General features: G+C 43.9%; 1 protein-coding gene across 10 annotated transcripts in view; it reads left to right on the forward strand.

The window, feature by feature from the left end:
• MEF2A (myocyte enhancer factor 2A) overlaps positions 1-25,985 on the forward strand; it is a 707,982-nt gene that overhangs the window by 393,297 nt on the left and 288,700 nt on the right. The gene's annotated exons all lie outside the window — the stretch shown is intronic.

Consider the following 25,985-nt stretch of genomic DNA (forward strand, 5'->3'; position numbering starts at 1 on the left):
GAGGCCCATCCTCGATCTAAGGGCACTAAACAAATACCTAAAGAGCCAATCCTTTCGTATGATGACGCTAGTAGACATCTTGCGTCTACTCTCGCAGGAAGATTTCATGGCAACTATAGATCTCCAGGATGCCTATTTTCATATTCCTATATTACAAAGGCATCGCAAGTTCCTGCGCTTTCGAGTGGGTCAACACGATTACCAATTCAAAGTGTTACCGTTTGGTCTGCGCTCGGCCCCTCGTGTGTTCACGAAGGTACTAGCTCCAGTAATAGCGTTTCTGCGAATTCAGGGAGTGCAAATTTTTCCATATCTGGACGACTTTCTCCTGAAATCTCAGTCAAGCACTCACCTAAGACAACACATACTTCTATGCCAGAACGTGTTTCGCTCATTAGGTCTGTCCATCAATGCAGCGAAATCCCAACCTCATCCTGCTCAGCAAAGGGATTTTCTGGGAGCAACTCTGGAAACGGTATCAGCAAGAGCGTTTCTTTCCCAAGAGCGTCTGCAAAAGATTTTACGGCTGGTCGCTTTGATCAAGTCAAAAGAGTCAGTTTCTGTGAGGTTGTTAAAATCGTTTCTGGGGATGGCGTCATCCTCCATTGCCTTAGTTCCCCATTGCAGGCTGAGAACACGTCCTATTCAGGAAGCACTGGATGTTCAGTGGCGTCAAGTAACGGGCTCTTTTCACGACATGGTACGTGTCACAGATCAAATGAGGTCAGCACTCGCATGGTGGGCAAATCCAGCCAACTTGATAGAAGGCACGTCTTTTCTGTTGGTGCCGCCGGACTGGACAATCACGACAGACGCCTCATTAGAGGGATGGGGCGCACATTTGGAGGATCTCTCGGTAAAAGGGAGATGGTCAACACACCAAAGAACTTGGCACATCAACAGGTTGGAGATGATGGCGATTTATCTCACTCTAAAGTCCTTTCTGCCCTTGATCCAAGGAGAATCAGTGCTAATACAGACAGACAACACAACCTGTATGCACTATGTGAACAAACAGGGCGGAACAAAATCCCCAAGTCTGTCCAGGTTCGCTCAAAGAATTTGGGACTGGTCTCTCAGTCATCAAATCATGATTACAGCAGTACACCTGCCAGGAGTATCCAATGTCCTAGCGGATTCCCTGAGCAGGTCCTCCTCGTCGACCCACGAGTGGGAATTACACCAACCTACTCTAGAGAGGATATTCCAACTATGGGGTCGTCCGCAACTGGATCTTTTTGCTACGCCGCAGAACCGGAAATGCCGGAATTATGCAAGCTGGCATCCCCACAAGGAGTCGCTGGGGAATGCCCTTTTGATAAACTGGTGCAATCTAATCGCGTACGCCTTTCCTCCAATTCCCCTCATACCTCGGGTCCTTTGGAAAAAGAAGAGACAACCTTGCCACCTGATTCTAATAGCCCCACGCTGGCCCCGACAAGCGTGGTTCTCAAAACTGCTCCTGATGTCCCAATGTCAACCAATCCTCCTGCAACATCGGACAGATCTGCTCACTATGAGCGAAGGGAGAATTTGTCATCCAAATCCCTCCTCACTGAGCATATCGGCCTGGAACCTGAACACCATGAGTTCGCCCATCTAGACATCCCGCAGGATTGTAGGGATATTTTGGCCCAAGCAAGAGCACCCTCTACAATCAGGACGTACAAGTTCAAATGGAAAAGATTCTGCCACTGGTGCGTTTCTAACAGAGTCCACCCGATACACTCCACGGCGCATCAATTACTACCTTTCTTCCTGCACCTAGCTAATTCTGGACTGTCTTATGCAACCCTACGGGTTTTCCTAGCAGCAATTTCCCGTTTCCGGCAGGATGGATCAAATTCCCTTTGTTCCTCAAGAATAATCCGTCAATTTTTTAAAGGTTTGTTTCGGAAATTCCCGCCAATTCGACGCCCTCCTCCGCTGTGGCATCTTAAGGTTGTGTTGGCGCAATTGATGAGACCTCCGTTCGAGCCCATTCACAAGGCCGACTTAAAATATCTAACTTGGAAGGTCGCACTACTTCTGGCATTAACGTCTTCACGTCGTGTCAGTGACATTCATGCTTTTACCGTCAAACCTCCGTTCCTGCAGTTCAAACCGGATGCTGTAGTGTTACGCACCAATCCATCATTCCTTCCCAAGGTGCCTACTGATTTTCATATTAATGAACCAGTAATATTAAAGACCTTCTTTGCCAATCCTCAGACACCTGCAGAGCAAAGATTGCACTCTTTGGACGTGAAGCGATGCCTAAAATTCTACATCAGTAGGACAAGTTCGTTTCGAAAATCTGATCAACTTTTTATAGCATATGGACGTTGTCATAAAGGACGTCAGGTTACTAAGCCGACGATTGCACGCTGGATTTCGGCAGCTATTGTTTTCTGCCACCAAAAGGCAAACAAACCCCTACAGTCTTCAGTGAGAGCGCACTCCACTAGGGCAGTATCATCATCTACTGCCTTATTTGCTGGAGTACCTTTGCAACACATCTGCAGAGCAGCTACGTGGTCGACCAGACACACGTTTACTAAGCACTACTGCTTGGCAACTTTAACCGAAGAGGACGCTGCAGTAGGACAGGCAGTGCTACGCAATCTTTTTAAATAAGGTGAGCCTCTTCCTCCCGCCTCCATATTGTTTCCATTTATAATTGACATATGATGCATTTATACAATTACAGTTATTCAGTACTGTCATATGCATAAGAAGATTGATTGTCATTCTAATTTCAAAGCTCTGTGATCATGGAAACAATGATGATTGTTACTGCTAGCTATTCTATATTCAAGCATGTGAATCTATGAAAGACACCCCAATACTGGAGAAGAACAATTGTTACTTACCTGTAAACAGGTGGTTCTCCAGTATTGGTGTCTTTCATAGATTCACATGCGACCCTCCCTCCTCCCTTCAGAGGCTCTCTTCTCCTCATACACTCTAAGGTCACTTTGGTGCTACGAAACTCTGAGGTGAGAAGCTCTGAGGAGAAGGTTCTAGAGAGGAGCTGGCGCCTGATTGGCCGTAGTTTGGACTAACATAATGACAGAGATAGACTACGAATGTCTTTTTTCTCTTTCCATGTATCTCTATGGAAATTTCATATAGGGACATTCTTGATGTTATTACTTACTTATATCTCTGTTTTTTATATGATTACTTATGTATATGTATATATATATATTCACTGAAAAAACCATAGGTTTCACACATGTTATAGTTAGTGGAAATTTTACTGATAAAAAACCAATGAAATTGCCCCGTTATAGTTAGCGCAGGCAACTATAACTCACGCGACCACAATCCTCTGCTGATGCTAATACTGTATTTAGACACTTATTTGCCCATGTCTTCTTCCATACATTTTTAGCTATACATATATTACAAATATTTTTTTTTCATAAAGACACATATGTCATCAGCAGAGGATTGCGGTCGCGTGAGTTATAGTTGCCTGCGCTAACTATAACGGGGCAATTTCATTGGTTTTTTACCGTAAGCGTACGGTAAGCGTATTTTAGACTGTTCTCAGAAGCCATAAATGTAGTAACCCTATGTTCTGTATCTCTAGTGCTCCTGGCCACTCTTTGTATCATCCAAAACAGAGGACCCCCCTAAACTGGTCTCCCTATATTTCAGAAGGTGTTAAAACCCGCTCTTTACACCTACACCTGTGATGAGCATGCCCACACAATAAAGAGATGCCTACTGCCCACCGCAACCCGACCAAGTTATGTCCATACTTTTTTATAATAACCAACCCTCTTATTATTTATTTTTTTAAGATGTTAGTGGAACAAACATGAGCTGAAATGCTGATTGCAAACATTGGCTTGACTATGAATAGAAAAGTTATTGTGATTACTTTTAAGGCACCTGTTTTAAGGTTATCCTTAGATGATAGCAAACATTACTTTATGTAAAACATAAACTTTAAACGTAGACTGGATTCTTACCACAGCAATCTTATTCCTTTTTCCACCAGGCCGGTCTGAGTTACATACACACAAACCCCAAATGGAATACCTCCTTGTGTGATGCCTTTTTAGGTCTCGCTGAGCCCCAGCGCATGCGCTGGCTCGGAGAGACATTTTGTAGTTGGGATTTTTAAAGTGCTGCCTGTGGCCTAAAGCTTGAGTGCACGTGAGCGTGCACGCGCGCAGCCACCAATCACTGCTGCGCGCGCACCACTCGCGTGCTTGCCACACAGCGCTCCCCTCCAAGCGATCGCGATCACTTTCGCTTTGATCGCGATCGCTATTACTTTCGTTTTCACGGCCGCGTGTGATGCCTTTTCTTTTTCTTTGCCCACTAGATTGTGTTTCTCTGTCTCTTTAGTTTATGCCCTTATTAAATCCTTGCTGTGGCCCTTTTCATGCTTTAAATGAATCTCTGTGCCTCTCTATGACCACTTTCTTCCTAAGACATGGCTCTCGCGCACCCTACAATGCCTTTATTTTCTTGTTGTGCCCGCTCCCACCAGTCAATAACTTAATTGCTATGTTAATGCCTCTTCTCTAAAGACAAAGCCTTTATTTCCTTGTCAGTGCACCCTCCTCTCCAACTGTATTTGTATTTCTCTGTTGAATCCCCCCATGTCCTCAAACAATGCCTTACTTCCCTGATGGTGCCCACTGCCTCTCTAGACAGTGTCGTTTGGGTGCCCCCTTCCTCCAGACAAAGTATTTCTTTCCGTTGCGTGCCCCCCTCCCTTGAGACTATACATTTATTTCTCTGGTGGTGCCCTCCCTTCAGCCGGTGTATTATCGCTACCCCGTCCCTCTAGAGAGTGCTTTATTTCCCTGTCGGGCAACTCTCCACTCAGCCGGTGTCATTGATACCCCCGCCTCTCTCCACACAGCGTATTGCCGGGTTCTCCCTCCTTTACTAGGCCCTACCATGCCGACTTCACGCAGGCCGCCTGAGCGGCCCCGGCTCCGCCTCCGCGACGAGCCCGGCACAAATGCTTTTAATCTGTTTTTAAAACCCGCGTCCTCTGAATGCCCATTTAGGGCATTATTGCAGCAGGGCCAGCATTTGAGGAATGATTGAGAGTTCCTTTCTGAAGGAATGCACTGGAGAGGCGGCTAGATCTCCAGACACGAGGACTCTTTCCCCGACTCTAATCACCTCAGCACTTTACGTTTACATGTCGGGGACCTGGCTACGAAGTCCTCTTCCCTCAGAGGAAGCGCGTTGTTTCTTCCTTTTGCTTCCAAAAATGGTAAAATTAAGGAAAGCGTCGCTCCGAAGCAATGGATCTGTCCTGTGCACTTTTTAAAAATTATTATTCTATTTTTAATATGTTTCTATGTTAAAATAGAAATCATCCACCAGCTGTCCTTGTCAAGCCTAGAGTAGTTGACACCACAAGGTGTTAAATAAACTTAAACAGGCCACAGAACTGACCAAGAGGCGCTTTGTATTTAGAGTTGGGAAGTATGTCCAAGCTCTTAACGTCCCTTTGGGGTTCTTTAGTGCTGTGAGTCATCAATCCCTGCGAATTTGCAAAGGAAAATCTCTATAAACCACAGGTTTTGCTTTAAATGCTCCAGCAAAGAAAAGCAGATTGCATTATTGTTGTCCTTCAACATAATTATAATTTATTTTTTTGCCTCTTTTATATAGCGCGAACTCGTCACAAAGGTATTGGAGCGCTGTACGTGAGCACCGTATTTACATTACATATTCAGGCACGGGGAGATTAAGTGATTTGCCCAGAATCACAGGATGTGGACGCGACCCCGAGGCTCGAACCCTGGTTTCCAGCACCAAAGTCGGCAGTCTTGCCGGACCACATGCTCTCCCCAATAATGCCGTTACTTGTTTTAAATACGCTTCAAGTGCAGTATGATATTTCAAACTGATAAAGTATTTGAATCAAAAGTATCTACTTATCTTTCTGGTTCAGTAACTTTAACCCCAGAAGCCGGTCATGTAGGCACCGTCAGAGGCACAAAATCACACACATAGGTGGGTGTGCCTTCATACTCCTAGCGAGAGACCAGCCAGGAGTCTGGCATGTCATTGAGAGCCAAACCATGATCTGAGCAGGCCTAATCCTGTACGTCACACAATAAAAGATGTGTTTTAGTTTGGCAAGGCACGCTATTAAACTATGTCAGAATTCCTTTTTGTATGAGGTAATTTCCATATCCGCTGCAATTGTTTCATCCAAGACATCGGCGGAGACTATTGGTGATGTTTTTTTGGGAAGACATAGTGCTGTTATGTTTTTGGTTGTGGGTAACAACTGAACTTGTATCCTGAGTACTTTTTTTTGTAAGTAGACAACCATGTTGCTAGTGCTGGATAAAGACGGGCAACAAAACCACTTGTGAGCCCCTGTTGTGATCAAAAAGTGGAGCTACTTGGCAATTTCACACAACTGTTTTTTGAGAACCCTTGTTGAGTCTAGTGTCATTAGATTTCTACCGTATTGTTTTTAATTGCTAAACCTTCTGGCCTTAAACAGTGGTATTACATGGTGTGGCTTCAATGATCACTTGCTACCTAAAAAAAAAACAGGATTACTTTAGTGCATAAAAGATTTATAACCAAGCATTGGCATAGCCAATAGGTCTCGCTTTTGGGACCTTATATGTATTTAGTTATGCAGCACAATATCCTTGGTGCAACAACAATTGTTGCATGGCTAAACACTTATAAGGTCCCAAAGGTGAGACCTATTGGCTATGCCAATGCTTGTTGTAATTGTGTGCAACAAATCATAGCAAAGCATGCTGGGAGAAGGATAAGTCTTCTCCATCCAGCAACACCTTTCTACCTGGAAGCAGAAAAACTCAACCCCCCCCTCCCCCCCCTCCCTCCCCCACCAAACTATAGACTTACAGGATACATGGTAGGCTATGCCAAACTGTGAATCTAAGCTGGAACCCTACTCCAGCACTTTAAAGAACTTAATCTTGACCAGACCATTGTGCTTCCCATTTTGGTGCTTCCGAGACATTGAAGCTGAGAGCTGACCCCTTTTTCAGGGTTCAAGAGCTAGGAGCCAGCCACAAAAAACTAAAACATTATGGTGGCCTGCACTGCTTCTTTTAAAGCCATGAGTCTGCTCAAGGAGTTCATAGAAGCTGACCTGATTCCAAAACTGTCAAACTTCTTAACCAGTACATATGGGTCCACTGAAGCAGTGACTTTGCCTAAAAAGCATGCTCTCCTGCTCCCCATTGTTGTCTTTGTGTGTCTAACCCATCACTTTGTTCATCCACATTACCCACTTGTCTCCTCTCAGAATGAGCACAGGTTCCTTAGCAGATCACTAACCTGGATGCTAGAAGTGTCTTGGAGCCTAAATTAGGAGTGAAGGGTTGGTTTGTGCAGAGGTCTAGTGCTCACTTGGCCTGAGAGCTAACTAGATAAGGAGCTTGAAAGTGAGACTTGTGAGATACATTGTGTCTCTCGTGTCCTCGTGAGCTCATCTGTATTTACATGCATAGGTCAATACCCATCCTGATCCTTTTATCTGCAAGAACTGTCCCTTCTGGGCATTAAGCCATTGATCTGGTATTGGCACCAATTATCGGTCTTCTACTTACAAGATTTACGTTCTGAGAATACCCTAATCCTACCCTAGACTGGGATTTTGTTATGCATTTTTAGGCTCCAGTAGATAAATACAATATGATTTGAGGGTGCCACAACTGGTCAGTTGAATTGCCTCAGAACACCTACTCCTTGGCTTTCAAAGTGTTATTAGTTTTGGTGTAAGTTTGATAGAATTGGTTAGGAGAACAGTGGTATAGTCTTTCCAATGTGAGAGGATCGCAATCTTTCTATTTTGTGAACATTGGTGTGTGAAAAGCAAATTTGATAGTTAGCAGTGTTTTTTTCGTTATTTATTTCTATTAGTGATAATTTGCGATGTTCATAAAGTGTTTTCGAAACATGTTTACCCTCAGCTTGCCATCTTTACTGTGACAATCACAATTGTATACTGTATCTAGTCTTGACCTTCAGACCATCTCCTGTGAGCTAGGTTTTGACTGATCACCACCACCACCAGCTCAAATCCGTTTTCTGGGGCGGATGCATCCTCTCATTCACCTCACAATAAAGTCCACTTTTGAGTTCAATAATTAGAAGCTTCATAGAAGGCAAACATCCAAACTAAAGTATGTTTCAACAACAGATTTAGAAAGCTGGTTTGGCCATAAAAACTTTAAATAGCATTGAGCCACACATTCCCTGTGTATTTTTGTTTTTCCAATAAAGTGCCTTTGCGGGACGTATTCTCACTATACAGGTATGTCACAAGAATAATCGATAAAACAAGGTTGACTTGTATGCATCCATAGTACTAGGAGACAGGTGCGACCAATGAGGAAAGATAACTGCTCGAATAGCCTCATTGTTAGCAGGCCTGGCCTATAGGTTACAAACCGTAATTAGCGCATTCTTAAGAACAGGTCCTGCTGTACGGCTGGACTTGGAGCTCCTTGCAAAGCTATAGCTCTGAGAGAGGTGCATCTCATTGGGAGTTCGCATTGTGACAGTAAAAATACACAGCCGCTTTAAAAAGTTTCCTTACCGCGGTTAAAAAGGCCACTTTCATAGTTACAAACGTGCTTTGTTTGTCATGTTTTCTGGGGTCGAGAGTTGGTCCTGCGAGTAACTTCTTTAGTGTTAAATGTTTATCTCCCAGAATCATGTCCCACTCCTGCTATAACTCGCCCTCTTCCTTGTGTGCGTGAGAAAGTATGTGATCGCACAGTAAGCACTCTGAAGGACTACCATGCCTACAGGCCACATTAGGATTTCAGCGGATGCCTGAATTTCGAATTGCTCGATTGCATTTTTTTTAATCGTTTAGTTTTTGAGAATTAATTTCTGAAGCAGCGGATGGGTAAGCCTGTTGGACTTTTAAAAAACACAACAAAAAATACTTAAGAGTTAAGTTGTGAATAAAAAAAAATGCAACCTCTTATTTAGCTTATTTAGCAGCTGGTTAAAACCCTGGACATATATTTCTGCCCTGCGAGTTTAACAGCGCAACACTTGCCCAGTGTTCCTAGAAACAAAAAACATGCATATGCAAAATCTACGGTTGTTTCATTCCAGCTGCCTTACTTCTCGGGACAGTAATGGTGTCTTCTTTTGTGCCGGACACGCCCGGGTGGTGGTTGGTACAGGTTTTAGATGCACGATAGATTTTTTGCAGGCGTCGCATAGCACTGTCACATTAGCCTCGCCCACGGTGATGCTACTGTGTGGAGCTGGAGGACTTTCTCACTTCTCCGCTGACGCGGCCAGGAAGGTGACTTTGGCGCCATTTCCCCTCACATTCACAGCGTCCTTTGGCGGAATCAATTTTATGTTCAAGCATCTTTGGATAGCACCACTCAATCAATCTATGTTTTTTACCACCTCGCTGCAGCAACGCCTGATTCCGAGTGCAGACAAATTAACGCTGGCGGCATCGGGAGGGGGAGGGGGGGGGGGGGGGGGTAGGGATAGTGTTTCCCGAAATCGGAAAGGTCATTTGCTTATCTTGTCTTTAAATGTAGCGTCTTCAAGATTTTTCGCCTAGTTCGTTAAACTGCGAATAACCTCATCCTATGGTAATGAACACTTCGTATATACTTTTTGTTTACTTTTTGCTTGCGTCACAAAGTTCCGCTAGGCCATGCCTTAAATATTCCCCAAATAGCCCTAGGACGTTTATTGTTAGCTAAGTGATGCGGCCTTCAGAATGTGGAGACAAATGTTACTTTACAATTCATTTAATCGCAGTGTATATTGATATACTCTGACCAGACGCACGTCGGGGAGGGGGTGGGGGACAATCCACACCGAGCTGTACAGTGGGAGGTGTTTAACCATTTATCCAGAATTCCAGATGCTGTGTCTACTGGAATACAAATCCAGATGCTAGTGGTTCTGTCTCTGTGAATAACGTGTTTGCTGCAGATGCGTCATTGGTCAGTATTCTAATGATATAGATTTTTGCTGGGACCTGTGCAAACTAATGGTGCAGATGTTTTATTGACGTCTGACTGTAATGTTGCAGATTTGTTATTGCATTCAGACAGACGCATTTGTTCTATTAGTGGTCCCTAAGCAGACTAGTGTGGTGGATTTGTTCCCTGCAGACTAAGCCTGATGATGATGTACGCATCTGTATGACCACATCTCACCATCGCTCCAAACCCTCAGCTGGCTCACAGTCGGAGCTCTCATCCAACTGAAGGTGGCTTGCAGAACACACAGTGCCCTCCATAACTCTGGTCCTCAATACATGGCAAATAGGATCAAGCTCTCAGGAGCCGGAAGGGATTTGAGAAGTGCTAAATCCCTAATACTAGAACCACCCAGATTCAAAAGAAGGAAAACTCATGGATGCAGTTTCGCTGGATCTGCTCCACAAATTTGGAACTCCCTTGCACCTTCAATGAGAGCAATTACCTCACTCAGACTTTTCAAGAAGGAAGTTAAAGCCATGCTACTAGAAAAACGTGCGTTAAGAGATTTTTGAAACTGCTTTCCACCCTATTATATACTGCCTCCTATTGATCTACGTGTTGTGAACACTATGTACAGTGTTCCTTATTCTATAATTGTATCCTATTTTATACCTTACCACGAGAATTTTGTGCAGAATATCGCATATGACGGGTGTTTTAATGTACTGCAACCCTCTTCATCTCACTTGTTGTCCAGTGCTTTGATACAATGGTGGTCATGTTCGTGCTTTATAAAACATAATGATAATCAGTTATGGGGCTTCATGCGGACTAATGCAGTACTGTTTTGAGAGGGTCTCTGTATGTTTAGTGTTGTAGAGGAGTTGTAAGATGTGTATTCTGATGCTATGTATCCGTTATTGGTCTCAATTCAGACTAATGCCATGGATTTTGCATTTGAGACTTGTTCGTGCAGAGACAGTTTCTGCTCGAGCGTCCCCTGCGGGTATCTGATCAGACTTTATTTTGCACAGTGTGCACTTGCATGAAAAAGCTGTTGCTACGTACTGATAGAATACATTTCCCTACTAAACCACGATGTCATTTAAATAAACTATTTCACACCCCTAGTGGTATGTAGACTAATGCTATTAATTTCGTAAGGGTCCTGTGCATGGTTAATTCCATAAATGAGATTTAGATTTCTACGAAACGAATGCTTTTAATTTGTTATTGTAGAAAGATACACAGGACCAAATCCCAGACTGCCCAAACAACGGAACCTGGGTTTACTGAAACATAAAACAAATGGTTCTGTTGGTCTCAATCATGATAACCCATGAAGTTAAATTACCTGTCAAATTAGATCATTCACATTTATTGTTCATCCAAAGGTGCTAATATAGGGGGTGAGAGTGCCGACGACGCAGTGCTCATAAGTGCAGTAGTACGACCATTAAAGTACAATGCATATATACAGAAGGAGTGTCCACAACTTCAATGTGCAGTATTATTCCTGATTCAAGCATAGACAATGATTCCATATTGGACAATCCCTACTCCAGTGTCGATGTTTCGACACACAGGTTAATTTGCGCGGGTCTCCTCAGGACAAAAAAGTCAGTCTCAACACCTGTCAGCTGTATAAATGCTGTCTCCGTGGAAGTCAACCATGGTTCTTCTCCTGGGGGCATCAACCTCGGCCGTGGACGCCAGAAACTACTGGCTATTTCTAGGGCTCTGCCCCGCTTGCTCTTCTAATTTGGCTTGGGAGACCCAGGCCAATTAACCTGTGGGTCGAAGCTTCAACACTGCAGTGGAGATGGTCCAATATGGAATCCTTTTCTATTCTTGAATCATGAAAAATACTATACTGCATATTGAAGTTGTGGATACCCATTCCCTCTGTTCTGTTTTAGTGCTGGGATGCTTCCGGGTAACTACGCGCTCTATAAATCCCCCATCATCATCATCAGATTATATACATGCATCGTATTTTAATGGTTTCACTACTGCACTTATGAGCACTGCACCGTCTGCACTCTGATGTATTTTGGCACCTTTGAATGAACAATAAATGTGAGTGATCAAATTTGACATGCAATTTAACTTCTTGTGTTATCATGATTGAGACCCACAGAACCATTTGTTTTACATTTCAATTTGGGATTGGCCTCTGTGTATATAGTGCTGCCCATTTCTTAGGGGTCTATGCAGAATAATGGTGCATATTCGTTAGTTGTGTCTAAGCAAACGAATACTCTGGAATTGTATTGATTTCTGTCTATTAAGACTAAGGATTGCTAGTAATGGGAATTTGAGCAGACTATTGTAATGTAAGTCATATAGAGCTCTTTGTATTTTAAGGCTATATAGAAGTTTCTCTGCAGACTTACGCTTGTAGACTAATTTTTATCATCTGATGGAGCTTCATGCAAAGCCATCCTGAGACTGTTTAAGAATCTCTGCAGGGTAATAGTGGATTTGTTATTGGCTTTTGTGCAAACGAAGGCTGGTGATTGATTGTAGTGCTCTCTGTAGACTTGTGCAGTGGATTCGTGATGGGGTTCCACGTGTAGACTCTGCACACTAGTGTTGTGGATTTGCTACGAAGCATATGATATCAAGTTTTAATTGTCACAGATCCCCAGCACACGTGAATATGAATTTTAACGTTTAAGTCTGTTTAGTGACAAACACAATAGGCCAAACAATTCGAAGAGTCATGTGTCAAATCTTCTTCTTTTCTTTTATTCAAGAAGCCTTCATAAGAAACTTCACAGCCAACACGTGTTTCGTCGTATACGGAATTATGGTCCTACGACTTGCTCAAGGCTGTACAAGTAAAAAACATTCATAAAGACCAGTACATGGAATCAAAGTTTCCAAAATAAGGGTTTTACATCATTAACATATAAGACATACAATATGGCGAGAAATTCTAAAATTGAACAAATTTCATTCACAGAACCTCACAAAACAGTAATCTGAAATCGAAATGTGAAACTCGAAATGTAGAGACTATGATCCCAAAAGGATGGAGAGAGAAAGAATATCAAAAGTGAAAAGAGTTTGGAAAAAAGAAAACTCTCGTGTTTCATATGCAAAATGAGTGAAAAACGAGTGAAAAAACGACCCTTGCGCCATAGTGTAGTGAACTCCAAATTATCCATGTAGAACCGTGATGACTCCTAAAGTCATACTTCCACCAAAGCTAAACACATTTACCTAGTTCCTCGTTTGATCTTTTATTTAAAAGTACAAGGAATGTGGAAAAAAAGGGGGGGAAAACAAAACACAACCATATCAGAAATGGTCCAGGAAGAGTCCGATTATGTCAAAACATACCCGTAAGCAAGACCGTCACCTACTTGAAATGTGGTACAAATTCCAGACCACACAGGATTCTATTCTCGGACGGTAATAACTCGAATACATCTCGTTTCCATTTTCACACAATAAGTCGACTCCAAATTAAGCTGGAAAATCAAAGATGAAAAACCAGTGTTTACTCGTATAGAGTACAGGTCCCCTTTATAGTAAAACATATCAACACTCTCTTATTCGTTCTTAAGGGCTAATGTTCCCTATCGTTTCAGTGGTTACGCCAAATCTAACCCAATTATCCCTCAAAGAGTCATTATTCAGAATATCCAATGACAAATAGCCGCTGATAATATCCAATCCTCTAAGTACGCTTTCTTGTCCCCAGATTCATTCAAAATTTTACCTTTCGGTGCGGATCTCCAATATCTGTATACCGTCCTCCCAAATGATAAAAATGTGGTTAAGCCGTGTGCAGCTGTCCGTGTTTCGAGTGTCTCTGTCTACACCTTATGAATGCCCACCATGCGCAAGAACACTTCCTAGTAACGCTAACGTGTCGCGTCAGAGTCAAGAACATAGAAAGAAGACTCCATGAAGTCTTCTAAATGTGTAAAGAAATCCGTTATTCGCGAATACATAAGTTAATAAAGGTTAATATAAAAAGCCTCTAATATATACAGAAATCATCGTGAATTCAAAATCTTAATTTAGATGTGAAAAAACCGTGAACGCGTTGCGTAGTAAAAACGAATAACTTAAACTCGCCGCTTCATGAATGTGCTGCGTGTGTTCCAGGTATCATGCCCTTAAATCTCTCCATCATTTGCGGTCATTACAATATTGTCCTTAAATCTATTTCCTATGATTAGTCAATCATGTTACAATCTTCATATGCCACATTTGATATCAAATGAAAAGACAAAAGTTATGCAAACAGTTCAAACATAGACATTAGGCATTTTATTTGCAATCCTCCAATTAGTTCTCTTCCATTAAATCAGGATGCAGACGTGGCTAGCTAGCCCACCTCAATTACAGTGACTAAGCATACCACCAGGGCTGACCCTGATTCTTTTTTATTACGTCAGGATGAAGGCGTGGCTAATTAGCCCACCTTCAATAACGTGACTCGTGTTCCATCACAGTCTACCCCTGATCAGATGTCAGAACCTCTTACTGAAGTCCATGCACGTCTGAAAGAAAAACTGACTTCAGACAATTTATCTGCCCAAGAAATAGTGTAGCTCCTGATCAATATTTAAACCACACTCTGTACTCCTCAATTTCAGAATCCATAGAGCTTCCTTCCTTCAAGTCAATTCCCTATTCCCACCCCTTGGGTGTCTGGGTATGTGATCTATTCCATAGAATTCAAAACTTCTATTAGTAGTTTGTTCTGTACAGATAGACATGTGTGCTGCTAAAGGGTATATCATGTCCCCATTTTTCACAGCCCGTATGTGCTCTCCGATTCTGTCCCGTAGTTGTCGGATAGTGCTGCCAATATATCTCTTACTACACTTGCACTCTATGACATAGACTACAAACTTGGTAAGACAAGTAATGTTCGTCCTGATCTTATACGTCTTCCCACCAGGTCCTTGAAATTCAGTAATCTTCGAGTGTGCCCATTTGCATGCCATGCAACGTCCACAACCAAAGAAACCACATGAGTGTTGGGTCAACCAATTATCACTAATCTTGGGTATGGGATAACTAGGGCTCAAAATGTTCTTCAATGAAAGGCCTCGTCTATAGGTGATATTTGGTTTGTCTGTGATGGCCTCTCTCAAGGATCTATCAGCCTTAAGTAGGTGCCAGTGTTTGTTCAAGCTCCGTCTGAGTATCCCTGACCAGTTATTAAAACCCGTCACCATTCTTATCGTGTTCTCGTCTTTTTCCACCACTACTCGTTCCTTCGAAGTCTCAGTCCTTTCAACTAAATCAATTCTGTGTTCAGCCTTCCTCAAGGTTTCTTGGTTGTACCCTCTGTTCTTGAATCTCTCAAGGGTTCCCATTTTGTGTATCTCAAAGTCAGTGTCCAAACTGCAGTTGCGTCTTACCCTCACTAATTCCCCATAGGGGATGGAGTGTATCTGGTGCTGTGGGTGTGAGCTAGAGGCGTGAAGTAAAGAGTTGCATGCCGTTTCTTTCCTGAAAAGTCTACTCTGTATGCACTTATCCTTCACATAAAATTCTACATCCAGAAATGAAATTTTGTCCCTACTCTGTTGCGAAGTAAAATTAATATTGTATTCATTTGAATTAAGATACCCAATGAAGTCAGTCAATCTGGTCTGTGACCCAGTCCAGATCATGAAACAATCATCTATGTATCTTCCCCAGTAAAGTATGGAGTCATTCCACTCAGTGCCCAATGGGCCCCAGATTCTCATCGCCTCCAACCATCCCATGAAGAGATTAGCATACGAGGGAGAAAATCTGGAACCCATTGCGACACCTTGTTTCTGTCTGTACCATCTCTCTTGGAATAGAAATACATTGTTATCCAGTATCAATGCCACCATCTCCATTAACATTTCTGTGTGATCCCAAGCATTAGCCGATCTGTTATTCAACATTCTTCTGATGGCCATCATTCCCACTTCTCTTCTGATGCTGGTATATAATGCTGTAACATCAAGGGTCACCATAATCATATTGTCATCCCAGTTGAAATCAGCCAATATACTAAGAATATGTTTGGTGTCCCTGATATATGATGGAAGGTTTATCACCATAGGTTTGAGAAATGTGTCTACGTACTCAAATATTCTCTCAGTAGGACCACCAATGCCTGATATGATGGGTCTTCCTGGGGGAAAAGGTAATGCCTTGTGAATCTTAGGTAAAAGTGTACAAGCATGGATATCTCGGCCTGTCCACTTTCAAAAAAGTGAGTTCATTGTCGTCAATTAAGCCCTGTCCGTGCCAACGTTTAAGATGTGTGTTGATATGAGCCGTGAGGACCCAAATCGGGTTAGTGTGTAATAACTCATAACATTCTTGATTCGCAAGTTGGGTGAGAGTTTCATTGTTGTAGTCTGTGCTGCGCATAATCACCATGTTACCTCCCTTGTCTGCCTCGCGTATAATGATGTCATTGTTAGTGCTTAGTTCTTTTAAGGCAGCACGTTCTTTCACAGAGAGGTTGTCTGATTTAGTTCTGGATATGGTATTCCTGTCATCATGTTTATCTAGATCTGCTAATATCATTTTGTGGAATATATCAATATTATTGCCAGCAGCCAAAGTGTGTTTGTCACTATACAGACTTAAACGTTAAAATTCATATTCACGTGTGCTGGGGATCTGTGACAATTTTTGCTAGCTTTGCTTCCCCCTGTAGAGTTTGTGGTTCTCTACACCCTTCAGCACCGTCATTGAAGTAGAGGACAGAAAACTAGTGTTAATCTTTTAGCGGCGCCAACACACCTATGATTAATACCACGTAGCTATTTGAAAACTGATGTCAAGTTTTAATTTACTTTGTCTTTAAGCAAATTACTGATTGTTTCTCTGCTGGTGTATTATTTGGGTTTCCTACTGCATATCCGTTTCGAAAGTGATCATTGGAGGAAGCCCAGTGTCCTTGTTTTATGCATAGTCCTAACTTTATTTGGGGAGTGCCTCGTTCATTTATACTGTAAGTGCATTGGAAGCAGTCTTACCTAACCAGGGAGGACGGCACTGAGCATATAGAAACTTCCCTCCCTCCCACCTCCCCAACCATACCACTCTACGCTTCCCTCTAAGATTATCCATGCATAAGATGCTGCTCTTACCATATCTGGAAATAGGATAATTTGTTTGTTGGAAGCTTTCGCCTCCTAGATAAGCAAAGGTCCTGGGCTTTATGCTTCTGGCAGAGTACTACTCGCCATGTCATGAGCTTCACTCCTGTGTGGAGGATATTTGCCCTTCTATACATCCATCAGTGCAGCTTTGCACTAAAGGCAGAGATGTATATTGAGTAGGCACCATCTTGTTTTGGCCCCACTCAGCAAACCTTTTTGTTTTTCACAAACACCCCAAAGAAGGGTAGTTTGTTTCTGAAGCACTAATGACCCCTATGCTTAGGAAGTTTTCTCCCAGCATGTGGGGGTCATTTGTATTATTTACTGGTGGTCCTGAACAGGGAAAATGTATGTCTGAAGGACTGTCCTTAATAGAGAGAGCCTTCTGATGTAGATTGATGTATGAAACTCGTGGTGGACAAGCTGCCAGTCAAGGGTTTCTGACCGCAGAGCCAGCTTGGCTCCATAGCTGAAATCTTGTCACTTTCCCACCTTTGTATAAGGCAGTTGATATTTGGTGCGTGATGGACTTTGGTGGGCCTGGAGCTCCACAGTTATATGGTGGGGCTTCTGCTCCACCAAACTCTAAATGAGGCTCCCAATCCCATAGCAGGTTCTCCACAGAGGAGTGAAGATGGCCTTGAGTGCTAAGTACGGCACTCAGCAGACAGAAACCGTGGTTATCAATGCATGGATAGCCCTCTCTCTGAATAGAATAATTTATCTGCAGAACATGAAAGAGGGCCCTGGGTGCATGTGATGTTCTTATAGCGTACTAGAGTCTAATAATTATTTATTTTACTTGATTAGGGGTTCTATCAAACTTTCTTTCAACATATCTTGAACTAGAGTTGAGAGCAAAAGGGATGCTGTTTTTCATCAGACCAGAAAGGGGAATCCTCATTAAATATTATCTCAGGAGAGGATATTCGGTATTAGGGACCACTGTTGGCAGACCAGGAGCAGGGGTATAGGTATATCGAAAGCCATCTCCGCTGACTGGTAATGGGAAGGTGTTGATTGTGACAGAGTTCCTGTGTGAAGGGGAATTTCTCTTGGCGGACCAGGAATGAGACCACTATGGACATGTGATACTATCTATCTGACCAGGAACAAAGATGATGGATTTGTGGAAATCCTAGCTAGGAAAAGGGATCCTGGTTACTCAGAAAGCTTACTTTCCCCAGGCACTAAGATCAAGGATGCTTGTTGAAATGGCAAGCTTTCACCAGACCAGGAGGGGGATCCTGGGAGCATGGGAGTTCTCCTTTAGCCAGCCAAGAGTAAGGATCCTGACTGCATGGGATACAATCCCTTAGCAGACTAGTAAGAAATATTCTGGGTAATTATTTCTAAGCAGATGAGGAGCCCAATAAATAGAAGTTCATTTTCAGCAGTCCAATAGAAAGGATGTTGAATTGAGAAGCTGAACGTTCATTCTGGGTCAGAGTCTTTCATCTGTGTTCCTTCATCGAATTACAGAGAATCTCAAGATCGGTCCTCAGCAGAGCTAAACCCCAAATGAAGTGCATACAACATCAACTGTGAGCAGGGTTTGACCAAAGAACAGTGATGGCAGCTTTAACTTAAAGCAGAGGCAGCTGTTGCCTGGTGCCTCTTAAACATGTGGATGGAAAATCAGTGTTTTATCGATTGACTTCTTTTTTGAAGCAGAAGAGGGTACATTTCTCTTTGCTCACCCAAGCAGGAAAAGCACGAGACTGCATGTATACATTTACATTCACTGGGCTGTTAGACCCTGAATTTGCGTTGTGTACTAGATTTTTCATTTTTTTTAAATTGATGTTAACCTACTAATGGTATGAATTTGATCTGCATGTCTTTGGTATGCTTTTAACTGGGTGTTAGTGGGGAAGTCTTTTCTACTTTGAGCAGCCATTTAGTCCCATTAAAGAATGCCATCTTGGAAGGTAATGGTCTAGTTGCTTGGGAGCAGATGTAGTCTCCCCTTATAACCAGCACTGCAGCGCAGACACGCTTTTAGACTTCCTGCATCCATTTCCATACACTGGGCTGTTAGACCATGAATTTGAGTTTTAACTTGTTTTTTTATCCAATATTTGCACAGATATCACTTTATATGTTGGCCCATCAGGCCGCAAACAGTGAAAAAACACAGAACCACAAGTTACCTTACACACCAGGTAAGCAGTGCAGTGGTCTAAATGTTTGCCCATATGCTCCGCTCACAAATGTCATTGCTGGGCATACATAGTCATGTGTGACATACAAGACAACTTCCAGAGAAAGAAATTATGCGCAAAAGAAAAACCAGCATAACAATCAAAAACCATAATAGGTTTAAGCGGCCATTTTGGAGCCAGCATGTACCGCCATCTCGAAAGGTAGCAGTCTAGTAGCTTGGGAGGGGATGTATTCTCCCATAAGCAGCACTGCAGCATGGACACGCACAGCGGGTGCTCGGCTGGCATGCTGAAGGCACACCAAAGGCAAGCCTGTCTGTGCCAGTCTATGATCAGCCCCTGTCCACACCAGCTGTGCTGATAAATTTACACCCCATATTCCCTTGTGCATATCTTACTCTGCTCATTATTTCACCCTGCTCTGCAAGAGCGGGATACAGGGTGACCAATATCAATGGCCCAGAGTTTGTGGTGAGTGTGAGACAGACCTTGCATGCACAGATTGCTCGTAGAGGGTGTCTGCGACATCTAGTCAGCATCTAGTCAGCATGGAGGGCAAAGGAGGGCAAACCCTGACTTTCTGGCAATTTTTTTAAATGTATGATCCTTACATAAAAACGCCTTATACATTTTTGGTTTACTCAACAATGAACAGATAGATTGACTATTCTTAAATGAGACCTGGAAAGATGCTACCTCTTTCCCGGATATTGCTCTAACTGTACCAGCTAACTACTCTACGGTTCACGTAGACAGCGTAAGCGGCAGAGGGAGTGGTGTTGCTGTTGTATTTAAAAAATAGTCTTAAGTGCTCATCCTTTTCCCTTCTCCACCTTATAGGCGCTGAGGCCCTAGAGTTGTGTTTCTCTGTCTCATCACAGCTATCTCTTGCAGGTACCTTGGACTTCCTGCCCCCGGCGTACCCGGAAGACTAGGTCTCTGGATGATGCTATTGCGAATCGAGTGCAGTTCTCCAATTTCACTCTTTTCGGGGACTTTAATACACTTATTGCTAATGCTTCAGATGTGCAAATGACTACTTTGCTGGAAAAGCGGTCGTCCTCAAATTTGAGTCAATTTGTTAATTGTCCGATTTATCAGACAGGCCATTTTCTCGCATAGGGAAGTTCGTTCGAAAAGTAGATTACAGAATTGTTTGACCATGGAATAACTTCAATTTTAATTGGGACAATCATACGGCCCTTCAGGAAAGAGATGCTTGAATGACCTCTAGATATTCTAGGGGATGGGCGAAGGCTAAGGTAGCCAATATGGAGTCACTGTTCAGGAGTTTGAAGCCCATATTAACTGGAGACAGGGAGGCTGATACCTTGGCCTCGAATACGTGGTTCCTAGAGACGGTAAACAAGGTGGCCCCCAAAAAATATAGTGGACAACCATGTCACCTTCCTCCCCCTTGGTTTTCTTTGGCATTGGCAGCAATAAAGAAACTATCTGGAAAGGCAGTATAGACTGCATTACTCACTGGAAGATAAGGAGATCTATGGGCTGGCATTGAAGCATTATCACAAATTTATAAGACCGGCTCAAACCACCCTTTTCTCTGAATGAATACTTTCCGCAGGTAAAAGCCCATGTAAAGTATTCAATACTGTTACGTTTTTTTCTCCACCCTCCGTCCCTCTCACAGCGTATTATAGCATTGGCCACACTGTAGGGATCTCTCAAATCTTTTAGAGAAGACTGTCAACATAGTGACCAACCTAAAACTAAACAGGGCTCTATTTAACATCTTGATTACATTTACAGGCAGCATGCCGGCGATCACAGATTAGCTGTGTGAATTTTCTCAGATCTTTTACCAGGAGTCTGAACAAACCATTCTGATATGCAAGTCTGGCTCACCAGAAGATCCTTGTCTTCCCCAGATTCTGGCTGCTGTGGTTAAATCCATCAACCCCATTTTAATTATTTTGAAACATTTTTTTTATTGACTTTTAATTCACGTCATCTGTGTATGTACAGATAATTTATATTATGTCACATTAATACACAATATTATTAATCCGCATATCACTAAACATCTTTCTCAGTACGTATCTATCAACTTAGACATTGTTTGTTCAGCGTTGCAATTCGTTGTATACCATGTATTGATAACTTATCTCTATGTATCAGTAATTCCTATTCATAGCTTAACATTTGATGTTCCATTATTCTGTCAATTCAAAAAACCCCAAACTATCATCAACCCCATTTTTAACTATTTATACAGTCTTTAGGTTTTATCAGCTAGGTTCCCATCTTGCTGGAAAGTAGCAAGACTGACTCCCTATTAAAAAAGCCCTAGGCTGACTGCACACCATTGGTTTATGTTGTTACTTCCTGCTGCATCTAAGATGTTTGGAAAGCTAATTAACGCACAGCTATCCTCATAGGACAGCATAAACATCTTCACCCTTAACAATCTGTCTTTAGACATCGACACAGCAAGGAGATTCTACTGGTTGAAGTGGCATATGCTATTAAATTGGCATTGGGTCAGGGTAAACCGATCGCCCTGATCCTGTTGGATTTAGCAGCATTCAATACTGTTTCCCACACTTTTGCATAGATCGCTAGCTGGTGTTGGGCCCAGATGTTTGCAGTTTGTTTTTCCTCTTGGAAAGTCTTTGAAAGTCACGAGGTCGGTTACTCCTCCCTTGGTTCGTATTGCGCATGGGCTTCGGCTCCATCCTCAGATTGTTTTTTTCCGCCATCGGGCTCGGATGTAATACTTCGCGCTCCTGCTCCAACATTCTAATTCGACGATCGAAGCGAAATCCTCGCTCTCCGCGGTATTGTTTAGATACTAATCTCCTCAATCACCTTCTTCTTCGACGCACTTTCGATTCCAGTCATCGACCGCGGCCTTCGGGCCTCTCCAGGCTCCGGTCCCGGCTGATGGAAAGGACTCCATTCAAGAAGTGCCCTCGATGTGGGTCCAAATTCCCCCACACCGATCTTCATGAGGTGTGCAACCTCTGCCTCTTCCCAAAAAGCACGGCACAGACAAGCCTAAGAAGCCGTCGGCCCCGAAAACGTCGGCGCCGACCGAACAACCAGTGTCCCAAGAACTTTTTACACCGTATCCTTTACAAAAGACACTTACCAAGGATCCAAAAACTGGACATTTGGCACTGTCTTCTAAAAAGAGACATTTGGACAGACCAGCTCCACCTCCACCTCCAAAGAGGAAGGACTGTGCTACCTCCCCTTTCAGAGTGCCTTCCCCGCCTCCTCCACCTCCTCCACCCTCTCCACCTCCGCCCCCGCCACCTCCACCTTCTCCACCCCTGCCCCATCGCTTTCCGACCCCGTCTCCAGACCATGATGATTAGGGGGACCCATACTACGACCCAGCAGGTGTGCCACAAGACCCCACCCCTACAGGATCCCCAGACCCCTGGGATGATTATAATAATCCAGACATTCCAGATGTCCCACAAGATGACCTATATCCATCCAGGCCATCACCACCAGAAGACTCACTAGGTTTTCACCACCTACTTCAGAGGGCGGCACATTATCACGGGGTAGAGCTACACACTGACCCAGTAGAGGAAGATTTCCTCCTAGACACCTTTGATACAGCACATAGGTCTACTGCTATACTACCTATGCTCAAAGGGGTAATAAAACATGCGCCAGAGGTCTTTAAAGACCCAGTCGGGGCTAGGGTCCTAAACCCACGTATAGAAAAAAAGTATAAGGCTGCCCCTACAGATCCTGCCTACATCAAATGGCCTGCGCCACTGGATTCCCTAGTGGTATCCACCGCAAGAAAGAGATCAAATTCCCAGGCGTCAGGCAAAGCACCACCACCTGACAAGGAATCAAAGCTCCTGGACGCATCAGGAAAACGCACTGCGTCACAGGCAGCTAACATATGGCGTATCGCCAACACTCAAGCGCTATTGGCCAGATACGACGGGGTGCATTATGATGAGCTAGAAACCATCATGCACCATCTCCCAGAAAAATATAAAAATAGGGCCAATGAACTAATCCAAGAGGGTAAGACCATAACCAATACCTCTATACGCTGTGCCTTAGATGCAGCAGACACAGCTTCCAGGGCCATTAACACCAGTGTCCTACTCCGTAGACACGCTTGGCTGAGAGTGTCTGGCTTTAAACCCGAGGTACAAGCCTCTATATTAAACCACCCGTTCGATCAGGAACGTTTATTCGGGCCAAAGATATATGAGGCCTTCGAGAAGATGAAAAAAGATACAGATATGGCGAAATCTATGGGAGCCCTACATTAACACCCTCCTAGACGCTCCTTTCGCCGCTCTTCCTTTCGTGACACGGGCAGAGGCTACTCCTCAGATAGCGCGTCCACGTCCTACAAATCCCCTCCTCAGTCCACCTTCACAAAAGGTTATCAAAGAGGCGGATATAGAGGAAATAACAAAGGCAGAGGCAAAACAAATGCTGCCCGCTCTGCCACACCGCCTACCCAATGACTTTCCCCTGCTCCCCCCAGACCATCCCACTCCGGTCGGGGGCAGACTACAAAATTTCCTTCACTTCTGGGAGACCATCACATCAGACAAGTGGGTGATCCAAATTATTCGTTCAGGGTACTGCCTAGAACTCACATCTACCCCCCCAACATTCCACCCAGGCAACGCCCAATGTCACAAGAACATTCCACTTTACTAAAGCAGGAGGTGATTTCCCTCCTACAAAAACACACAATAGAACAGGTCCCCCACAATCAGCAAAATATAGGGGTCTACTCCCTATATTTTCTAATACCGAAAAGAGACGTGACTCTACGACCTATCTTAGATATCCGACCTCTAAACACATACATACATTCGGACCATTTTCACATGGTAACACTTCAGCAGGTACTTCCTCTCCCAGGACGACTTTCTCACCACACTGGACTTGAAAGACGCGTACTTTCACATTCCGGTACACCATGTCCACAGAAAGTACCTCAGATTCGTAGTGAACGGGCAACACTACCAGTTCAAGGTGCTCCCATTCGGGGTCACAACAGCACCACGGGTATTTACCAAGTGCCTAGCGGTAGTGGCGGCACACCTCAGAAGACAGCACATTCACGTCTTCCCGTATTTGGACGACTGGCTGATAAAAGCCGCGTCCTACAACCAATGTGTACACCACACTGCCACTACAATCCAGCTACTTCACCAACTAGGCTTCACGGTGAACCACCAAAAGTCCCAGTTAACGCCATCCCACATAAAGCAATACCTCGGTGCCACCATAGACACCTCAAAAGCCATTGCCTACCCCAATCCGGCAAGGATCGCAAGCATTCAAGCTTTGCGTCAAAGATTCATACTTCAACACTCCCTCCCAGCAAGAGTGTTTATGCAACTGATGGGGATGATGGCCTCTTGCATTTTCATAGTGCCTCATGCAAGACTCCAGATGCGTCCACTCCAAGAGTGCTTAGCGCGCCAATGGAACCAGGCCCAGGGGCAACTGACAGATATGGTGTTGGTAGACGGTTGCACCCATCGCTCTCTGCAGTGGTGGAACACCACAAATCTTTCCAGAGGTCGACCGTTCCTGGACCCGGTTCCACAAATAATCCTGACAACAGACGCATCGCTTTCCGGCTGGGGAGCTAATCTACTACACCTCACAGTGCAAGGCACATGGACGCCGCAACAAAAGTTACTCCTCATCAATCATCTGGAGCTACTGGCAATCTTTCTAGCCCTAAAATCCTTTCACACACAGATTTTAGGCAAGGCAGTCCTTATCCGCACGGACAACATGACCGCCATGTACTACATCCAAAAACAAGGCGGCACACACTCTCCACAGCTCTCTCAACTAGCACAGAGCATATGGAGATGGGCAATTCCACACAAAATCTTTCTCCTAGCCCAACATGTCCCAGGAGTCCAGAACACCATGGCAGATCTGCTCAGCAGACAAACGCAGCAGATCCACGAGTGGGAACTTCACCCGCAAGTTCTTCACCCGTTCTTTCAAATATGGGGGGCATCCACAAATAGACCTATTCGCCACCCACGAAAACAAAAAATGCCCAAGCTTCGCCGCCAGATACCCACACCCATTGTCCAAAGGCAATGCGATATGGATGAACTGGTCAGGCAAATTTGCGCACGCCTTTCAACCTCTCCCACTAATTCCATTAGTGGTGCGAAAGCTACAACAGCACTCCCTCACACTCATTCTAGTAGCTCCAACATGGGCCAGACAACCATGGTACACCACGTTGCTGGAACTCTCAGTAGTGCCACACCAAAAATTACACCTCTCACCATGCCTCCTAACCCAGAACCATGGAGAGATCAGACACCTGGCCCCAGCTCAGCTCAACCTTGCGATCTGGCTCTTGAAATCCTAGAGTTCGGATACCTTAACCTTCCCCCCGACTGTATGAATGTTATCAGAGAAGCTAGGCATCCTACCACTAGAGCCTGCTACGCTGCCAAGTGGAAAAGATTTGTTGTTTACTGCCATAACAACACAATCAACCCTCTAGACGCATCCATACAGCATATCATATGCTACTTACTACACCTACAAAGATGTAACCTAGCATATACATCTATTCGGCTACACCTCGCAGCAGTTGCTGCTTACTTACAAAACAGACAGCACCTATCACTTTTCAGAGTGCCTGCCATTAAAGCCTTTATGGAAGGCCTAAAACGAATAATTCCCCCCAGAGTGCCACCCTCCCCTGTGTGGAACTTAAATATAGTGCTCGCAAGGCTAATGGGACCACCTTTTGAACCCTT

This window comes from Triturus cristatus, chromosome 3_1 (genome assembly GCF_964204655.1).
Source record: "Triturus cristatus chromosome 3_1, aTriCri1.1, whole genome shotgun sequence".
Classification (NCBI taxonomy): Eukaryota; Metazoa; Chordata; class Amphibia; order Caudata; family Salamandridae; genus Triturus; species Triturus cristatus.